Below are 13,383 nucleotides of genomic sequence, written 5' to 3'. Positions count from 1 at the left end.
ACGAAGAAAGGGCCCGAGCTGCAGGAGCAGGCCTTGGGGAAAAGACTACAGTATTACCAGGATTACTAGTGCAGGTACTGCCACGTTTATTAACTATGAAAAAGGAGGACTGGGGTGCAATCTCAGCCTGCAAACAAAAGCCAGATGAAGACACTAGTGATTTCTATTCCCGATTTGAAAAATGTTTTGGTATAAATAGTGGCATAAAAGCCAGTAGTGAGTCATATCCACATCTGTTTGTGACAAAATTAGTTGAAAATTCTCTGCTACAAGTCAAGAATAGAGTATTAAAATTCGAAAGTACCTGGCAAGGTAATACCCCGTCACAGATGTTACAGATGTTACAATATCACCACAATAGAATTAGAGAAGAACAAGAACACGAACAGAGACGTATGAAAGATACAAAAATGAAAATGCTTGTTGCTCAGTCAGTCCCAGCTGATGGTCATCAAAAAGGTGATTCCGCAGGTCCAACGAAAGGGACATGCAACTATTGTAAACAACAAGGTCATTATATACACGATTGTCCAGTTCTGAAACATAATATTGCCACAGGTAGAACCCAGGAGAGACCACGTCCACCTAGACAGGATCAGAATCAACAACAAATACCTCAGCATACGCAACCTAGGTTAGCTCCGCAACAACTAGCTCCGCAACAGGCAGCTCCACCACAGACCGTAGCACCACCACAAGCGCAGCCTATTGCTGCAACACAAGCAACAACACAACAGATGTATCAGTATGCACAAGCAGATTATCCCGATTATCAGCGATATACATGAAATAGCCTAGAGAGGGAAGTTGGCTTACCCCTTATTGAGGTTCCTGTAGACCAAGAGGGACCTTATGTACATAGTGAACTATTAGGGGAAGACAGAAAGTTTTTACTTGATACAGGGGCAAGCAGAACAACTATAAGACGCAGTGAAGTTCCAGGGGCACCCCTCTCAGGCTCACAGAATATTTCCCTTGGATTCTCAGGAAAACCTATCATTAATGAAGTAACACAACCTCTTCCACTGACGGTTGGTCCATTGACACGTACTACAGATTTATTACTTACTAAATCATGTCCAGAAAACTTGTTAGGTATAAAAACATTGAAAGCTCTAGGAGCTATAATATGTTGTTCTCCGGAAGGAGTACGATTATTTTTGCGTGACTTTAAAGGTCACTACGTGTCTAGAGACATGGATCACCGGCTGCAAAATTTACCCACACATTTATGGGCACAAGGCCCCACTGATGTTGGTTGCATGAACATTACACCATATCGAGTCACACTGAAAACAGGAGTAGTACTACCACGAATGCGACAATACAAGTTACCACCAGATGCTGTTGTGGCTTTGCTGCAAATCATTGACGAGCTCATTACACAAGGAGTGGTTGTAGAAACCGACTCCAATGTATGCAATTCCCCCATAATTCCGATTCTTAAAAGAACGGACCCAAAAGCACCACCAGTATATCGATTAGTTATTGATCTGCGCGAACTAAATAAATGTATTGTACCACAATACCCTGTGGTCCCAGATATCTCTTCATTACTAACTGCTATTGACTCAGAAGCAACGTTCTTCACTGTAATTGATCTCAAGAATGCTTTCTTTAGCGTCCCAATAGATCCGGAAAGTCAATATCTGTTCGGATTCAGTTTAAATGGACGAAGTTTTAAATTCACACGCGCACCTCAGGGATTTACAGAAAGCCCCAGCATCTATAGCCAAGCACTGAAACGAGAACTTGACAGTATCCACATGCCAGTTAACACTGCCTTGCTTCAATATGTCGATGATCTGCTGATCACCGCCCGAAGCGAACCTGAATGTGAAACAGCGTCACTGACGGTTTTGAAATTTCTGGCCGACAAGGGGCACAAGGTGTCCCCTTCTAAGCTGCAATTCTGTGTCCAGCGAGTTGTTTACCTTGGGCACTCGCTGTCCAAGGAGGGAAGGCAGCTTACACCCGACCGCATCCAGTTAATTGCTAACATGTCACCACCCAAGACACAAAAGGAGGTGCGGGCTTTTATAGGCCTCACTTCATACTGTAGGCAGCGGATCCCTCAATATGCATTTCTAGCAAAACCACTCATCCAGTTGACAACACAGGAGGCAGCCACATCGACTGTCCTCCCTTGGACTCAAGAACATACACACGCCTTTGAAAGCTTAAAGAAAGCTTTATGCCAAGCACCTGTTTTAGCAACACCATGTTACAGTAAACAGTTTACACTCTTTGTTACAGAACGCGAAGGTACTGCCTTGTCAGTACTCACTCAGGAACAAGCAGGATCACACAAACCATGTGCTTATTTCTCTAGTACATTAGATCCAGTAGCTCAGGCTCTTCCTGCGTGCCTGAAATCGGTGGCAGCAACAGCTTTAGCAATCAGACAAAGCGATGCCATAGTGTTAGGACACCAATTGACAGTACAAGTACCACACGCAGTAGAGGTTCTCTTAAACCGCACACAAACACAACACTTGACTATAGCGAGACTCACTGGTTACGAATTGACATTATTCCAGCCACACATAGAAATCAGACGTTGTAATACGTTAAATCCTGCCACACTGTTACCAGTAGGCGGAACAGATCCATTGGCACATGATTGTGTCGAAGTCATTACTATCACGACGAAACCCAGACAAGACTTGACAGTTATCCCTTTGTCAGATCCAGACTTGACATTGTATGTAGATGGGTCATGTATGAGAACAAGTACAGGAGAGTTAGTGGCCGCTTACGCAGTCACAACAGACACTGAAGTCATTGAAACAAATTGTATTAACACTTTGTCAGCTCAAGCAGCAGAGCTCATCGCTCTGACACAAGCCTGTATTCAAGCCAAAAATAAGAAAGTCAACATATACACAGATTCACGTTATGCATTCGGAGTCGTCCATGACTTCGGCGTACTGTGGCGAGAGAGAGGTTATTTAACTTCTCATGGTGCCCACATCCAACACGGACCCCTCATTCAAGCCCTATTAGACGCGATTCATCTACCTACTGCAATATCGATTATGAAATGCAAAGCTCATACAAAAGTTACCGACATCATTTCTCAGGGTAATGACCTAGCTGACAGAGCAGCTAAACAGACTGCTCAGAATCAGACTCACACAACTAACATGACAAAAACAATAGTTCCGACACCAACACATTGCATGACAGTTAAGGATCCCGCCCTTGATGTAATTGACATACAGACACATGCTACACCAGAAGAAATAAAGAAATGGACTGAATTAGGAGGGATCCAAACGGATCAAGGATGGATGACGAAGGAAAAATCTATATGGTTTCTTCCCGACTCCATGGTTCAAGTCATCATTAACACAATACATAGTCCAGCACACCTAGGAGAAAAAGCTATGCTAGACAGCATTCAACACATTTGGTTCAACAAACACTTGTGAGCAGCAGCTAAACAAAAAGTTCGTACCTGTATGATATGTTGTCAGTTCAATCCAGGTAAAAGCATCCCCGTAGAGCAGGGTGGATTTCAACCTCCCGATCATGCTTTTGAAGTCCTCCAGATGGATTATATCCAGATGGAACGATGTCGAGGATTCAAATATGTTCTCGTAATTGTCTGTGCTCTTTCCCGTTGGACAGAAGCCTACCCGGTTTCAGATTACACTGCCCCGACTACTGCCAAACAGTTAGTTCGAGAATTCTTCCCACGGTATGGTTTGCCACGTGTTGTCTACTCAGATAACGGCCAGCCGTTCTCCTCCGAACTGATGAAACACGTTTCCCTTTTGTTAGGCTACCAATGGAAATTCCACTGTGTCCGACATCCCGAGGCAGCAGGTTTCGTGGAACGCCATAATCAAACTCTGAAAATTAGATTGTCAAAAATATGTAGAGAAAAAGGTGTCGATTGGATAGTAGCCTTACCAGTTGCGCTCTTTTACATGAGAATGGTAGCACATTCTCGAACAGGGCTATCCCCGTACGAGGTGATCTTCGGTAGACCACCAAATATGTGGGGCACGCCTATACCTCGCAAAATCACTGATGTTGACTGTAATATGCTGACAGATTACCTGGCTTCCTTGATGTCTGCACTACAATCTTGTCGTTCACAGGTAGCTGCAGCTTTTCCCGATAATACTGAGGTGAAGCCCCATGACGTGGTTCCGGGCGACCTGGTTCTGGTCCGGAATTTCGACCGGAAGACCCAACTGGAGCCTAGGTGGAAGTCGCCGAAGCTTGTTCTACTAACTACAAGGACAGCCGTGAAGATCGAGGGACGTAAAGGGTGGTTGCATTCGAGTCATATCAAGAAATTTTATGGACTACCATCTAGTGTGAACACTCAACCCTGCATTCCCTCACAGACAGACTCAAAGCTCCCCTTGGTTGAACTAACAAACACTGAACTTTATAAACTGAAGTTAAGGTCTAGCAAGTCAGACAATTTGATTGTTTAAGTCCTCTCCAAGGTGAATCGGTTGAATTTGTCTCTGACATGTATCCTCTAGACCGGAATAGAGAAAGAAATCAACAGATGCAGCTTAAAAAGCATGCGTATTGTAAATCACTTCGTAGTCACTGCACAGTAACATTATTAATTTTGTTTTTTCTAAGTCTTCTGATCATCATTTCCAGCATACTATTGCACATATATTACCCTATTCTTAAGCGTGCTTACAATGGAACTGCAGAACATTCTTTTAGCGAATTACCTCCGCATGAGTTGTCCTATAGATTTGCGCTGCGCAACAACACATTCATTAGTATGTTACATCATTCCCATCAGACCAGCAATGCCACAAATTGTTGGATATGTGGCCGACTCCCTCCCTATCAGAACTATAAGGGAGTTTTGCCCCTCTTTCCATATCCGTTCACACACAATGGCTCCTGTGGAGCATGGTTTAGTTTGATTAATTCCCTAGATTCAAATTCCGCAGTTTATCAAGACAACTGGGTATGGGGAAACCTGAACCTAGTTTTGCTTAAAGTCTGCTACCCTAACAAGGAGGGACTTCCCAAAAGAACAGGAACTGATCTAGAAAATGAAGTATATGGATTAGGTAATTTTACACTTAACCTCATGATCCTGAACGTTGAATCTGAAGCTACACCAATCTTGCCCGCCATGTCAGTATTCCCAGTAAAAGGGGAATTATGTGTAAGAAAGAATGGCTCCATACACATGGGCCATAGTAAATGCACCACTGTAATAAAATTCAGTGATCAAGGCAAGTCTACATTTAGAGCTTCCCGTCATTCCTACTTCATATGTGGCCAAACCGCATATATACGTCTACCTCTAGATTGGGATGGTACCTGTTACATAGCATTCCTTCTGCCACCTGTTTTCCTAGCTCCTCCTGATTATCATAGAAATACCCATTTAGTACACAATAGACAGCAGAGAGATCTCCCAATTGTCGATTACACTGAAACAGCATGGGAGCAATACACAGATTTCAATAAAGGTTTCTTTCCCTATATAGGTACAGTCACTAATAGTAAGCTGATACGTAGATTAACCAGAACCCTTGAAGCAGTAGTGAACGAGACTACTTCCGCCTTAGGCAATTTAACAGAAGAGCAGTCTGCTATGCGGAATGTTGTGCTTCAAAATCGTCTTGTCCTTGACGTCATCCTGGCCGATAGGGGCGGAGCTTGTAGGGTCATCGGATCAAGTTGCTGCGTTTTCATACCAGAAAATTCGCCGTCAGTATATAAAGCCATAACTCGCCTTCATAAGATTATGAGCCAGATACACCAGAGTCCAGGCACCTGGACTTGGTCCGGTTGGTTTTGGAGCGTGTTGTCAGCCTGGGGATGGAGAATCCTATCCTTCCTAGGTATTGGCTTTCTCATACTATTCAGTTGCTGCTTATGTCTACAATGTGGGCCAGCGATTTGTGGTCTGTGTGCCACATCGTGTATCCCACATCCAAGTTTTCGTTCAAGATCCCGGAAGAAGAAAGAAGAACAAATGATGCTATATGAACAGATCGATGTATTGATGAAGATCGATATCTCCTGAGGGTCCGTAGGGGAAAAGGAGGGAATGAGGAAATATGAATTTTGTGATCAGTTATGTCCCCTATCGTAGACCCCAACGGCTCCATGTGCATGCTATAAGTACATGTATGTTCCCTCCAGTTCCAGTTTTGAAGACGCAAATATATGTGCGTCCACCGTCAACATGTCCTCTTTCAGATCCGCCATGAATGGGTCAGATATTCCATTCCTAAGTATGAAAGGCCACCGACTTTATGTGGTTCACTTTCCACATTTTACGGATTCAGGCGAGTAGGCCCAGAATTCTGTCATCAAGTCTTTTCCTGCCTTCTGCCTCTGAAAGCTCCAGTCTGAGCCTGCATCTGTATCCATGAACTTTGTCCTACTCCCTGCGCAGCTAACGGTGCCTGATCCAGCCTGTTGCCTGCCAAAAAACTGTATTTCACCTTCAAGATTATCTGCTCCGCTCCTCATCCGATGCATTCCTGTCTATTAGTTTAGGTAAACATTCCTCCAGCTACCGTGCAAAAGGCCAGGCCTCGCTGTCCTCATGCAAGTAATTCATAGCCCCGTTACCATAGAATATTCCTACCCCCTCGCATCTCATGTAGACACTTAGACGCTTGTACACGCACTAACAGTCAGTATAGAATAGATTCTATCCTAGAGACCTTTCCTTTTGGATAACACAGTTCTTTAAACATAGGATATTAGATATGATTTGGGATTAGGTTGACATGACCCCCCAGACTTCTGTCTCCACATGTAGAGCTAAATGTCAAGTCCCCTTCACCCTCTAGTTGCACGTCAATCACACGTCATGCGGCTGCGCGCGCATCTCTGCCAAATATTTCTGCTGACATTGTAGGATTCTTTTATGGATCCACCCACTTGTGACATCATGTATAATGACGTTTACTAAGTTACGCCTATATGTCCGCCTCTATTAGTTACGAATGCACATTTTATCTGTATTATCAGCTGTTACGCCTCTTGCATCTGTTTCACTGTAATGCATTTCCTATAAAACTGATTATCTGTCAATAATGTATGCCCTTCCTTCCTGAACTTTCGTGGTGATGGAATAGAAGCCTGCAATTCGAATTGTATTCCTTTGTATAGGAATAAAACCTTTTAAAACCTCTAATACCACGGATTCTGCCTCTTATATTTACTGAGTTATTCTTACTAGACTTTACCGCATAAAAAATAGTACCAGTAATGAAATATTTACCACATAAATTGGCGCCCGAATAGGGACACTTTCTCATCTCACGCGCCGGCGGTGCGTTGCAGGCCCGGTCTCCTGCTACAGCTGAACGGACAAAAACGCGTACCCGCAGGATTTCCTGTATCTCCCTCCGGCCAAGCGGGGGCGACTGAGGCTGCGATCAACACCCAGACGAGGCGGTGAGAAGTGCGAAGTATCCCGACCAGAGCCTAGCCGAGAGAGCAAGATCCGAGGTATACAGAGGCCCACCAGGTTCCGAAGTTCCGAGTCGAGTCGAGTCCAGTACGGTCCAGTTTCAGTTCCGTTCCGAGGCCTTCCGTTCCGAGCTACCCGGTGAGTACCATTACCGGGGAGGCATTTAACGTGCACATAGTCTGTGCCGGTCAAGACGGGTTTGGGTACACAAATCCGGTCTGCACTGTTTCAGCAGTGTATCTGTACTGTTTAGAAGTATATCTAGTATGTCTTGCATATAAATAAGTATTATCTAGTGTCAGTATTATGTCAGTAACTAGTTTTCTATTAGTTATTAGCGTTCGTTAAACTGTTAAGTGTTAAATGTTTTAATACGTTCTATATATCGTGGTGTGAATGACTGTTCATTATTGTGTTTATTGTATAAAGTGTGTTCTAGTAATAAGGTCTAAAAATGCCGCTCTTTTCGAAATTAAGACAGATCAAAACCAGAAAAGGGGTACTCGAAGAAGCTGTTCCCATTCCACCTAGGGACACTCCAGGGTACTTTATGTATCATAAGCATGGCCTAGATGCCGTATTATTTCTTGATTTATGGGTGGACTACACCAAGGATTTGCCAGAAAATCAGAGATGGCCCGCAGCGGGGACCTGGGATGCAGATTGCATCATGAGAGTAGAAGAAGAATTATGGAAAAAGAAAGCCAGACAGTCACAGAAAGATGCCATTGAATTATGGCGTAAAGAATCATATAGACGTACAGAAAAAGCGCTCAGACAGGAAGAGAAAGGTAGAGAGAATTCAAATAAAACCCGAGAAAATCTATTAATTGAGGAAGGTACCCGAGTAAAATCAGAACAAGTAGATAGACAAAGAAACACTCTTATGAATGGTATGTATCCTCTTCTGGCCGAAGGGTTACCTAAGGCTACCCCGGAAATACCAAAAGACTTAACTCCTCCATTGCTCCCGATAAAAGCACATCCCAAAACACATCCCAAAACAGCAAAGGACGTTTTCCTTTCCTCCTATTTAGATGACGTAGCTCCCGAGTATGCTAATACCATACCACACACACCGCTTGCCGATGGGATTAGGTTGACATGACCCCCCAGACTTCTGTCTCCACATGTAGAGCTAAATGTCAAGTCCCCTTCACCCTCTAGTTGCACGTCAATCACACGTCATGCGGCTGCGCGCGCATCTCTGCCAAATATTTCTGCTGACATTGCAGGATTCTTTTATGGATCCACCCACTTGTGACATCATGTATAATGACGTTTACTAAGTTACGCCTATATGTCCGCCTCTATTAGTTACGTATGCACATTTTATCTGTATTATCAGCTGTTACGCCTCTTGCATCTGTTTCACTGTAATGCATTTCCTATAAAACTGATTATCTGTCAATAATGTATGCCCTTCCTTCCTGAACTTTCGTGGTGATGGAATAGAAGCCTGCAATTCGAATTGTATTCCTTTGTATAGGAATAAAACCTTTTAAAACCTCTAATACCACGGATTCTGCCTCTTATATTTACTGAGTTATTCTTACTAGACTTTACCGCATAAAAAATAGTACCGGTAATGAAATATTTACCACAGAAGAATGGTGGAAGTTGGGAACTAGACCATCAAAATGGGGGGTGGGCCTGTATAACGAGACTATATTACATGGAAACACCCATAAAAGACTATATATGGTTTATGTCGCCAGGCTACGGATGGGAGACAAGGAGGAAAGTGAGTCTCTCAAAAATAAAGTGATACATTGGGTAAGAAATCACAGGCACTGTTATTCCATGATAAGATCGGATCTATTAGGGGCGAAGAACTGCCCCTTACAGAATGCTTAGTTTGATTGTATAGTCCTAGAATTGGGCACAGAGGAATATGCTACTATGCTAGTAAATTCAGATCTGCAAACCTCACTCCCAAAGAGTTCCCTAATACAGTTTAAGTTTAGTCTGCCATCTAGGGAGTATTCCACCCTTAATGTGGGCAAAACGCCCCTTGTTACTCAAGTGAGAGAATTCATTAATGTATCCAATGTGAGATGCAATGAAGATGGCCTTAGCGAGATTGATATACATGGGAAGAATAATGATGTACCCTCAGGGGAAAACCTGCTATTGACAATTGACCTCCCCCCTTTTAATTCGGGAACTGTCAGACAGTCAGATAGACATATGAACATGGGTGGACTGTCAAAACAGGGAGAGGATCACTAAATCCGCTTTACTGGAATATAAAATCTGAGATGATTGACACCGAATGGGGAACTTTTACAGGTAAATTCCACATTTGTGTGTTCCTAGAAACCTGGGCTCTACATCCCAATAGAAGCAAACCCGTCAACTGTAGGTCACCTGTCGCGAGATATAACATGGATTAAGACCTCCTTTGCATGCAAGATAAGAAGGTTAAATCTTAAATCAGTTGATAGCTTGGGCATTGATAGCAATTCAGTGAAGGGGGCCATTTGCTCTAAAACTACTGAACATCTATAATCGTCCCTCCAGTCCGAATCATGAGTCAGAAACCCTACTAGCTTTAGTAGACTTTCTGGAGAATTACAATACTGGAAGTCATCTTGTTATAGTTGGAGGCTTTAATGCAAATTTTGAACCAGTGGATTTTATTCAAGAAAGATGAGGAAAGGGGTATTCCAAGATTGTTGAACCCTTCTCTAAAGAGAAACTCCAGGTAGCACTGCAGATAGCATCTATCTTGCTATCATATGGATTACATGCGTGTAATTGGCACACAATCTCAGATAGAGAGGCTAAATATACATTTAAAAGGGCAAGAAGTAGGATCGATTATGTATTCCTTGATTTAAACTTATGGCACAAACTGCCGGACATGATGGTCATTTATAGAACCGACAGTGGCCATAATGCTTTAGCCCTTGAGCTCAGAATATCCTATGCCCAATTAATATTCACTCCCCATGCTTGCTGGTTCCACCTATTATATCTTCTAACGATGGTAGGAGGTTAAAATGGTCCTGTGTACAATCCGAAAAGGACACCCTTACTTTTATATATACTAAAGTCCCTTCCTCCATGTGCTTACTGGGCAATCAATCGCAAACCATGTCGGCTGTCATGCAGATATATATAATGACCTACTTGCCTCTGTCAAGAAATATTGATACAGGGCCTCGAAGGTTAAAATCTTTAAACTGAAAGAGTAGAAATGGTTCAATAAGGATTGTAAGATAGCCAAGCACAAATTGATGTCCGCTGTGAAAAGTGGTTGCAGAACAGCTATACTAGAAGGGAGGAAACTATATCATAGAACACAGACACTCGCCAAGAAGAACTGGGAGGAGGAAAACTGGTGAATGACTACAATGAAAGATAGCCGGTCATTCTGACATTTTCCGCACGAAAGGTGTACCATTCACTGTAAATGAGGATGACTTTTATATACAACCACATATTTGGGAACAACATTTTACCAATCTATTTTCTATTAAAGAGACAGGTGGGGAACCTGATAATAGAAGGGAGCACCTGACTGAAGCCAAGGAATTAGGCACTGTTTTTTAAGCATTTATATAGCGCCATCTCGACCCGAAGATATCAGGTATCAGAGCACTTTCCATTAGCACCAGCTCCATTACAGATGGACACATTCATTTTTGTTAAGCCTGGGGATAATAAGTGATTTGCCTACAATCACAGTATGTTGAGCGTCATTGCCAGGAGGCAAATCCGGTTCCCACGCTTCAAGGTCGACTGCTCTAGCCGTAAGGCCACATCCTCTCCCCATGGTTCCCATGTTACCTTCTCCATGGCAGAAATAATAACAGCTATTGAATGCATGAAATAAGGGGAAAGGGCCAAGTTTAGATAGAATACCTGGAGATCTTTATTGTCCTGAGTGGAACGTATTGGGTTATAGAGTAAACATGATTTCTAATGCTATAGTGGAGGGGGCAGAGATACCGGAAACATGGAAGGGGGCCGAAATAATTACAATCTATAAAAAAAGGGGATAAGTGTGATCCAGCATGACAGATAATAATCACAAAATCTTTAGTTGCAGGTATTGACGAAGTTACAAACATGCATGGAAAACCACCACATTTTATCCCACTTCCAAGCAGGATCCAGGGCATATACGAGCACTATAGATCACGTATTTCACTTTCTATTGATTCCCTGGAACATGGTCCTAAATAATAAGGGGCATCTGTATATAGTGTTTATTTATTTTAAGATCCGCTTTTGGTGTAATTCCTTCAAGAGAAACTGTGGGTTGCACTTAAGGTGACGGGGATGCCATTCATCTGCTACACTTTTTTGCTTCCATAATGGGAATTATGCACAAGTTAGGTGGGGAAGGGAGGGAAAATTCACGGGATGCACAGACATCACTAGAGGGGTCCCAAAGGGATGTGTTATAGCTCCAACCTTGTATACACTCTATATAAATGGGCTAATAGGTACGCCATATGACTACAAAGGTGACCCTCTCTAAACTAGAGAACCAACAAATCCCTGCCCTCCTCTTTACAGACGGCACATTGCTAATATCTAAGATACCCATGGGATTACAAAATATTCTGAACTTTTTTTCAGACACCTGCGATAAATTTGGCCTAGAAATTAACACCCTTAAAACCAAATTCATGACTTTTTGGCCATATAAGACAATCAGAGGGAAAATGAGGCTTAGACCTAGGAATTTGGAACAGGTTAAAGTATTTGACTCCCTCAGCCCAAGGCTAGCCAGTAATCTATCACTGGCTGTCCAAATACTGAAAAGTAGGATGACCTTACAACATGTGGCGGCAGCTATTTGAAGAAATTGAATAGATTTAACTTCCACCCAATTTCTCCTGCACTAGAAAATTATTGTGCCAGGGGGCATGGTAGGGCTTTTTATGGGGTAGAAATCTGGGGATTCGATCAGAGCAGAGGTTTGGGAAAAATAGAACACACATTTATTAGATCGTCATTGACTGTGCCACAGAGTGCCCTACTCAGCCTGTTACCCCTAGATATAGGAATCAGAATGCTATACATTATGCTGCACTTAAACCTTTGGTTTATTGGGTTAAGCTCTGGACGGTCAAGTCCCAGATTCCCATCAAATAGGCAGTTGCTGAGGTCAAAGAGCTAGATAAAACAGGATTAATACCCTGGTTTAAGCACGTTAAGATGTGGCTGTACGAATTAGGCTTGCATGAAGCCTGGTACAATCCAGAGAGTTTGACCAGGAGAATGGTAGCTCAATTGACGAATTTATACTTGGATTATAACCTGGAAAGCTGTTTGTCATTACCAGCACATGACACTTTAACAGGGTGTTTTATTGATGTTAAATGCACTGTGGTTTTTGAAAAAGGTATGGACCGGATAGAGCCCCCATTAGCTGCATCTGTTTCTTTTTTAATTTATATATGGGATCCTTCCAGTGAATGCATTTAGAAGAAGGTTGCTGACGAGTTCCGTTAAGCCATTCTGTTCGTTTTTTAAATTTAGCCCTGAATCTGTGGAGCACTTTAAGTTTTCTGTCAATCCTATGCGAAAGCTAGGAAGACATGGGTAATTCCAGCCTACCGGCACATTTCTATAACATAACTCACAGATACTATTCGCATATTAAGTTCTGAAAATACGTATAATAATAATGAGTGGGTTGTGTTTTCAGCATCAAGGTAGCTACTGCATGCCTGGCACATTAGATGTAAAATATTAGACGCTAACTAATATCTCCATGATAACTGGTGAATATAAGCACATGAACTTGCCATGCTGGTCAGTTTTTAGATTGTTATTAAAGGCTTTTGTATGTATAAATTATTGTTTTAGGAATTTAGGGAAGTTGCAGGTATTTCTTCTCTCTAAAAGTATCCCGTTTTATTGTATGCTTGTAGCATCAAATGAGAAACATTAATTGTTGATCATTGCCAATATGATTTTTGTTGCATCTA

At 42.5% G+C, this 13,383-nt stretch overlaps 1 protein-coding gene across 1 annotated transcript in view; it reads right to left on the bottom strand.

Annotated features, from left to right (window-relative positions):
- Positions 1 to 13,383, bottom strand: part of LOC146808453 (transient receptor potential cation channel subfamily M member 2-like) — a 2,757,229-nt gene that overhangs the window by 2,246,453 nt on the left and 497,393 nt on the right. The window lies entirely within an intron of this gene.

Source organism: Triturus cristatus, chromosome 8 (assembly GCF_964204655.1).
Source record: "Triturus cristatus chromosome 8, aTriCri1.1, whole genome shotgun sequence".
Classification (NCBI taxonomy): Eukaryota; Metazoa; Chordata; class Amphibia; order Caudata; family Salamandridae; genus Triturus; species Triturus cristatus.
The sequence above is the reverse complement of the archived record's forward strand: the minus strand, read 5'-3'. Positions and strand labels throughout refer to the sequence as shown.